Here is a 6952-nt window from a genome sequence, read left to right as displayed (position 1 = left end):
ACAATTTATAGCAGACATATGAAGAAAATTCTATAACTTTGTCTCAACGCTAATAACATTGCATACTTAAAGGCGCTATTTTTTATAATTAAGAGAAAATTAATTATTTTTGGTCTTTTCTTCAGAAAATTGTTTGATAAATATTAGTTTTTGGATAAATATTAGTAATTTCGTAATCAGCAATCATAACGATCAATTCAGAAGAAGAATATGTCGTTCGGAAGGGGGATCAATTGTACCCAACTCTAGGGGATCAATTATACCCATAATCAAAATTTTAGAAAAATTTTGCTGAAAAAAGTTGAGAGTTTTCCATTGCTTTGAAAATATGGCATTATGAAGTTCATTTTACACTCGAACGATTGATACATTGGAACAAATATTTTTTTCATAATTTTCCCATGTAAGGAACATTTTAAAGTGATGAAAAAAGATCTTCAAGTTACATTTTGTGAAATTTTTCAAACAAAGTTCAATTACTCAAACAATTATTTTGTTAAAAAATTTTAAACTACAAGCATTGTTATTTTGCTCATTTTGGAACATTTTTCTAGAACATTTGATCTTTGTAAGACATTCCAGTTTCGAGATATAGCTAAGGAATCAAGTATCCCCAGGGATCAAGTATCCTCATTCTCCCCTACAGTTGTAAATGCTAATTGAATCTTGGCTTAACCTCGCGCTAACGTCAATAAAGGGTTTTCTTTTTTTTTCTCTAGTAAATGACTTGAAGTGCAGGAAGCCAATTTACTAACGCCATGGCACCAGACAGAGTGGGCTAATGAATAACTTTGGATGGATCAGCCTGGGCCCTATTAGCCGAGAGGCCCTTCGGACTGAGCGGCTCGTTTGAATGGACTTCGACGGATTGATCCATTTTTCCGTCCGTCGAAAAGGTGAAGAACCTGGCTATACCAATGCATGGCAGACCAGACTGTACCAATCCTATGCCTCAACTAATTACGTGAGTAATGTATTGCAACATAACAACCACAATATGCACCTTCGTCTTCCGTTTGTTGGGCCAGAAAACGCATTTTTCAAAGGTGGTTCCAGTAATGATGATTAGTACTGGTGGTGCATCTTCAAGGATGTTTTTTTTCTGCTGGTGCAGCCACGTTAGGGCGGCTCAGATTTATGTTGAATCCAACCTCAAAATTCAAACTCTTTTATCCGAGTCGCCAAAGCTCCCAAATGCAAAGATTCCTGAGAGTAATCCTTGGTTACATGGGAAATTTTTTTATACAAGAACATCCAAAATTGTACAACGCTTTTAAGTCAGACTGACCTTATCAGCCCGCATCCAAAGTTGGTTGTTGGCTTTATAAAAAAAAATTGGCGCGGTTTACCGGGAACTGAACTTTGCACAAGAAAGACGCCACTTCTTAGGCCGTCCGGCGAACCTATCATTATGTCCAGGCCCAGGTTGCAGCACATACAAATTAACCTAACTTTCTGTTCGGCGAATATGATACATATGTGTGATGCCTGTTCAGTATTGGCGTTAGCGCATCTTCTTTTTTTTTTTGCTGGGCAGCAAATATTTAATTAACATCCAGTTGGTGGCTGTTTTTGTTACTAATTGCTAGTTTAACGCCAGCAGATTTCCGTGGTGGTCTTTGAGAAATAATTGCTATAAAAATTTTAATATTTAAAGGGCGATGAAAGTGAAAAAATTGAACAAAAGAAAACTTCCATAAGTTTCATGTATGATAGAACCTTAGGGGAGAGTGAGGATACTTGATCCCCTTTTCTTATTTTCAATATATCTTTCTGGAAAAATTTAGCAACTCGCCGTCTTTGACATTTTCTGACAGCTTGTAACTTCAAGTTTCTATGCTCCAAAAATTAGATCGATACTTGAACCCATTGATGAACTAGAAGCATTTTCGTGGGAGTAAAAAAATTGCGATTTTTCTGAAGTTAGGGGAGACTTGATCCCCTATTGAAGGGGACTTGATCTTTCATACAGGAAGCTCTAATCCTTGTATAAAAATCAAACAAAACCCCAAGATAGAATGTTAATTGACTATTTTGGTCATGTTTGTTCTCATTTCACAATTTATAGCAGACATAAGAAGAAAATTCTATAACTTTGTCTCAACGCTAATAACATTGCATACTTAAAGGCGCTATTTTTTACAATTAAGAGAAAATTAATTATTTTTGATCTTTTCTTCAGACAATTATTTGATAAACATTAGTTTTTGGATAAATATTAGTAATTTCGTAATCAGCAATCATAACGATCAATTCAGAAGAAGAATATGCCGTTTGGAAAGGGGGATCAATTGTACCCAACTCTAGGGGATCAATTGTACCCATAATCAACATTTTAGAAAACTTTTTCTGAAAAAAGTTGAGAGTTTTCCATTGCTTTGAAAATGTGGCATTACCAAGTTCATTTTACGCTAGAACGATTGATACATTGGAACAAATATTTTTTTCATAATTTTCCCATGTAAGGAACATTTTAAAGTGATGAAAAAAGATCTTCAAGTTACATTTTGTGAAATTTTTCAAACAAAGTTCAATTACTCAAACAATTATTTTGTTAAAAAATTTTACACTACAAGAATTGTTATTTTGCTCATTTTGGCACATTTTCCTAGAACATTTGATCTTTGTAAGACATTCCAGTTTCGAGATATAGCTAAGGAATCAAGTATCCCCAGGGATCAAGTATCCTCATTCTCCCCTACTGTTATAATTTATATTCTGTTTTTTTTCTGTTTTGTACCTACTTACATTGAATATAAAAAAACCGAATCAAAATGTAATAATAAAAAAAAATGATGGTAAATTCCAACATCTTTCAAATTGCCTCAGTATGTCTACAAAGCAGAAAAATTATTAACAACACTGAAGTTGAAAACCTTCAATATCACATCGATTTATTGATGTAAATTAACATACTCAAAAAGTTTGAATCCTTATCTTACCTTAGCTTTTGTCCACAATTAGGAACACTAATTTCAATGTGTTCCTAATTATGGATATAGTAAAAGTTTTCCAAACTATATCAAAGTCATAGAATGTATTTGATATAAATTTTATTGACGTAATCCAAGTAACAATTTAAGCTTTATTATGGTCAGCATAATTTCGTTTGGACTATAGCATTAATCTTCATAAAAAGCTAAAGCGCATTCTATAACATCACCTGGACTCTAATAAAGCCAAAATTAGGCCCAACCCTAGAAACGTCATCATGACATATCATTGTTAGTCATCAATGTTGGTCACCAAAGCTTTTAAAAAGCTATTATTAAACATGTAAGGAATTTTTGTTTTTTTCGATTTTATAAGTTCTTGGAGTTTTATTTTTATTTTTTCCAACAACCATAATGGCTGATGGATGATGATTGCATTATTGAGATATTTATGATCTGGTAAAATTAATAGCCAAAATACCCATGTTTTAACCATATTATTATTGGGGATTCGGAGGGCAAGTAAAGTTCGACTGAACTGTTTGGCTGTTAACAAAAGACTAAATTTTATTTCTTCATTCAATTATTCTATTCTAAAACTAGGTTGCTTCGATTCGTTGATTTGCCCCTATTATTAAGGGGAAACCGGGAAGTGATATTTAGAGTGAACGAACTGATCAAGTCGAGAGTCTAACTAAGATTGCCTTTATTTTCCATTTCTTAGGCCTACATTTGTGTGGCGACCTACACGTAGCTTACGCGTAGTCAGCATAAACAAACATCGGACGATCGAAGTACAGTTCCCTTTTGCTTGCGTTAGCACAAAGGGCTGAACCTTCGATCATCGCGATAGAATGTGCGCATGGACGTAGCTAGTGGGGGCATCCACCACATCGTAACTACTAACACTCCTCCTCGACATCGATAGCTACTATTCCTGTCGCTTTACGTAATTTTCCCTTCGTCATCATATCTGCCCGCATGTCTTCCGTTGGGCAATACTGCAAACTAATGATATTCTTGCTCCGCAGGTCCTTGATGAAACAGTATTTTGTATCCACATGCTTTGATCGTTGGTCCACTTTTTCGTTCTCCACTTGTCGGATACAGCTTTGGTTATCCTCCCGTATGTGGATCGGCAGATCCACTTTCGTCTGGAATCCATCAAGAGCTTCATGATCCACTGAATTTCCTCCTCACGCTTCGGCCAGAGCGATGAATTCTGATTCTGTGGAAGACAGCGCCATACACGATTTTCCTGGAGGCCCAACTCACGCTCATGATTTCCGGTCCCGAGTGTCGCCAGCCCAGTCAGCGTCGCAGTAAACTTCCAGGGCTTTATCTGTCACTCCTAACATCAGCTGGTAACTCCGAGTTTGAAACAGGTACTTTAAAACTCTCTTGGCCTCGGTCCAATCCTTGACGCATGGTTGACTGACGGATCTTCCTAGAATCGAGGCGCTGATCGAGACATCTGGACGTGAATTCACTGCGACATACAGCAAACCACCCACCAGGCTTTGGTACTGGTCGCTGTTCGGCAGTCCATCGGAATTTTCGAGCCTTTGGAATCCTTCTGACCGAACCTCGCAGCCAACTTCTCGATATAGGCCTGCTGATTAAGAAGATATCCGTTGAGCTACTTAGTTACCTTGATTCCAACGAAGTGCTTGACGTCTCCCAACACGGTCAGCTTGAAGCATCGTTGAAGTTGCGCAACTATTTCTGCGAATTCTGACTCGCTCGAACAGGTCACAAGAATATCGTCCACGTAGATGAGGATGAATGACTGTCGACCCTGTTTCGTCCGAACGTAGAGGCACCCATCTGCGGACGACTGCACGATTCCAGCTTGCTTGAACACATCGTCGATCGTTTTGTTCCAGACTCGGGCTGCTTGTTTGAGCCCGTACAGACTCCGCTTGAGACGACACACACTGGCTGGGTTGCCTGTCTCCTACCCGGGGGGCTGCATCATGAACATTTCTTCATCCAGCGTACCGTACAAATAAGCTGTTTTGATGTCTACATGCTTGACGAAGAGATTCCGTTCAGCTGCCACCGTTCGCAAAACTCGCAAAGAGACTTGTTTAGTCACCGGCGCAAAGACTTCGTCAAAATCTTCACCGTACTTTTGGGAGTATCCTTGGGCGACTAACCTTGCCTTATACCGAACAACTTTTCCGGTCTCGTCCTCTTTCCGTTTGAAGATCCACTTGCAACCAACCTTCTTGCGATCAAGTGGTAGTGTTGTGATCTCCCAGGTTTCGTTTTCCATCAAGGAGCGGAATTCCTCGTCCATCGCTGCCTTCCAGTACACGCTTTCAGGTCCGGTAATTGCTTCCTCATACTTTCGTGGCTCAGCAGCTGCAACCGATGCCATGCCAACAGCTGCAGAATAGCGAGCTGGTGGCACACCTTTGGTTCGGCGAGTCGACCTTCTGGGATTTTCAATGACTGAATTGATGTCGGCTTCGGTTAGCGTAGAATCAGTTGCGGTATTGTAGTCGAAATCATCGTCGTCCGGTTGATCATCATCAATGTCCGACTCGTCCAGCGGTTCTTTCTTGTTGGCCGCCAACGGAGCTTTATTTTCGACCGGTTTCACTGAATACTCGAATTCTACAACATCTTTCTGGTTTTGGCTGCCCATCGACTGCATAAGGCTCTTTTCTTCCAGGCGCTCCTCCTCAACGAAGTTGGCATCGCGGCTGAGGATAACCGTTCGTGTTGCTTGATCCAGGAAACGATAAGCTTTATGGTCCGACGAGTAACCCACAAAAGTTAGCTTCATCGATGCTGGGCTTAGTTTTTTCCTTTTCTGCTTGGCGATATGAACGTGTGCCGCACTCCCAAAGATTTTCAGATGCGTCACATCCGGCTTCCTTCCATACCAGAGCTCGAACGGCGTTGTGGGAACGGACTTCGATAACAGGACGTTCTGCAAATAAACGGTAGTGCTCACCGCCTCGGCCCAGTAACACTAAGGAAGCTTAGCGTCGAACAACATACACCGGCTCATTTCGATAAGGTACCGGTTTTTTCTTTCTGCCACGCCGTTTTGCTGTGGAGAGTAGCTTGTCGTGAACTGCGCTTGAATGCCTGGATTTCTCAGCGCGCTGCCTGTGTACTCGCCACCTTGGTCGCTTCTGACCACTTTCGGCTTCTGACCAAATTACGTTTTCATCATGGCCACGTATTCCATTATCTTCTCCGGAACTTCACTTTTTTTCGCAACAGATACAGGACATAAAATCTGCTGTAGTCGTCGATGACGGTCATAAAATATCGATGACCGGACACCGACACGTTTTCCACAGGGCCGCAAACGTCGGTGTGCACGAGATCGAGAACAGCACTAGATTTTCTTTCTACCGACTTCGGAAACGGCTTCCGGCTCATTTTCGCCTTCTGACAGCAGTCGCATCCCTCTCGTACTCCGCAATCGTACATCTTCAGTCCGACCACCAGATTTTTCTGCATCATCTCACCGACTGCATTGAGCTCACGATGCCCAAAGCGCCGATGTCACACATGCTGGCAGTCATCGTTATGGTGATCTTTTGCTGCCATGACCACTTCCTGCAATGTCTTCACCTTGTAGAGTCCGCCAGTCTTGACTGCGGTCGCCGCTTGTTGGCCTACGACGAGAATTGAGCATCCTCCTTTGTTGAATAGTACTTCTGCACCTTTTTCGAATAGCATTGGTACAGACAGCAGATTCATTTCCAAGCTCGGCACAAACAAGACGTTGCCAAGGGTGATCTTCGAAGTTTTTCCATTGTCATGGTAACACAACAATTGACCATCGCCAACACCTTCAACTTTTGCGATTTTTCCATCGGCCAGGCTGATCATTTTCATACGGCTTTCGACGGTCTTTTTGAAAAATTCTTTGTCGCCACACATGTGCCGGGACGCTCCTGAGTCCACAATCCAGTCACCAACATGAGTTTGCGTACTACCCATCAGAGCAAATGTTACAGATTTCTCTCCACTACGGGCAGCTTTTGCCTTTG

The sequence above is a fragment of the Uranotaenia lowii genome, chromosome 3, assembly GCF_029784155.1.
Source record: "Uranotaenia lowii strain MFRU-FL chromosome 3, ASM2978415v1, whole genome shotgun sequence".
NCBI classification, from domain to species: Eukaryota; Metazoa; Arthropoda; class Insecta; order Diptera; family Culicidae; genus Uranotaenia; species Uranotaenia lowii.
Note: the sequence above shows the minus strand (reverse complement) of the source record.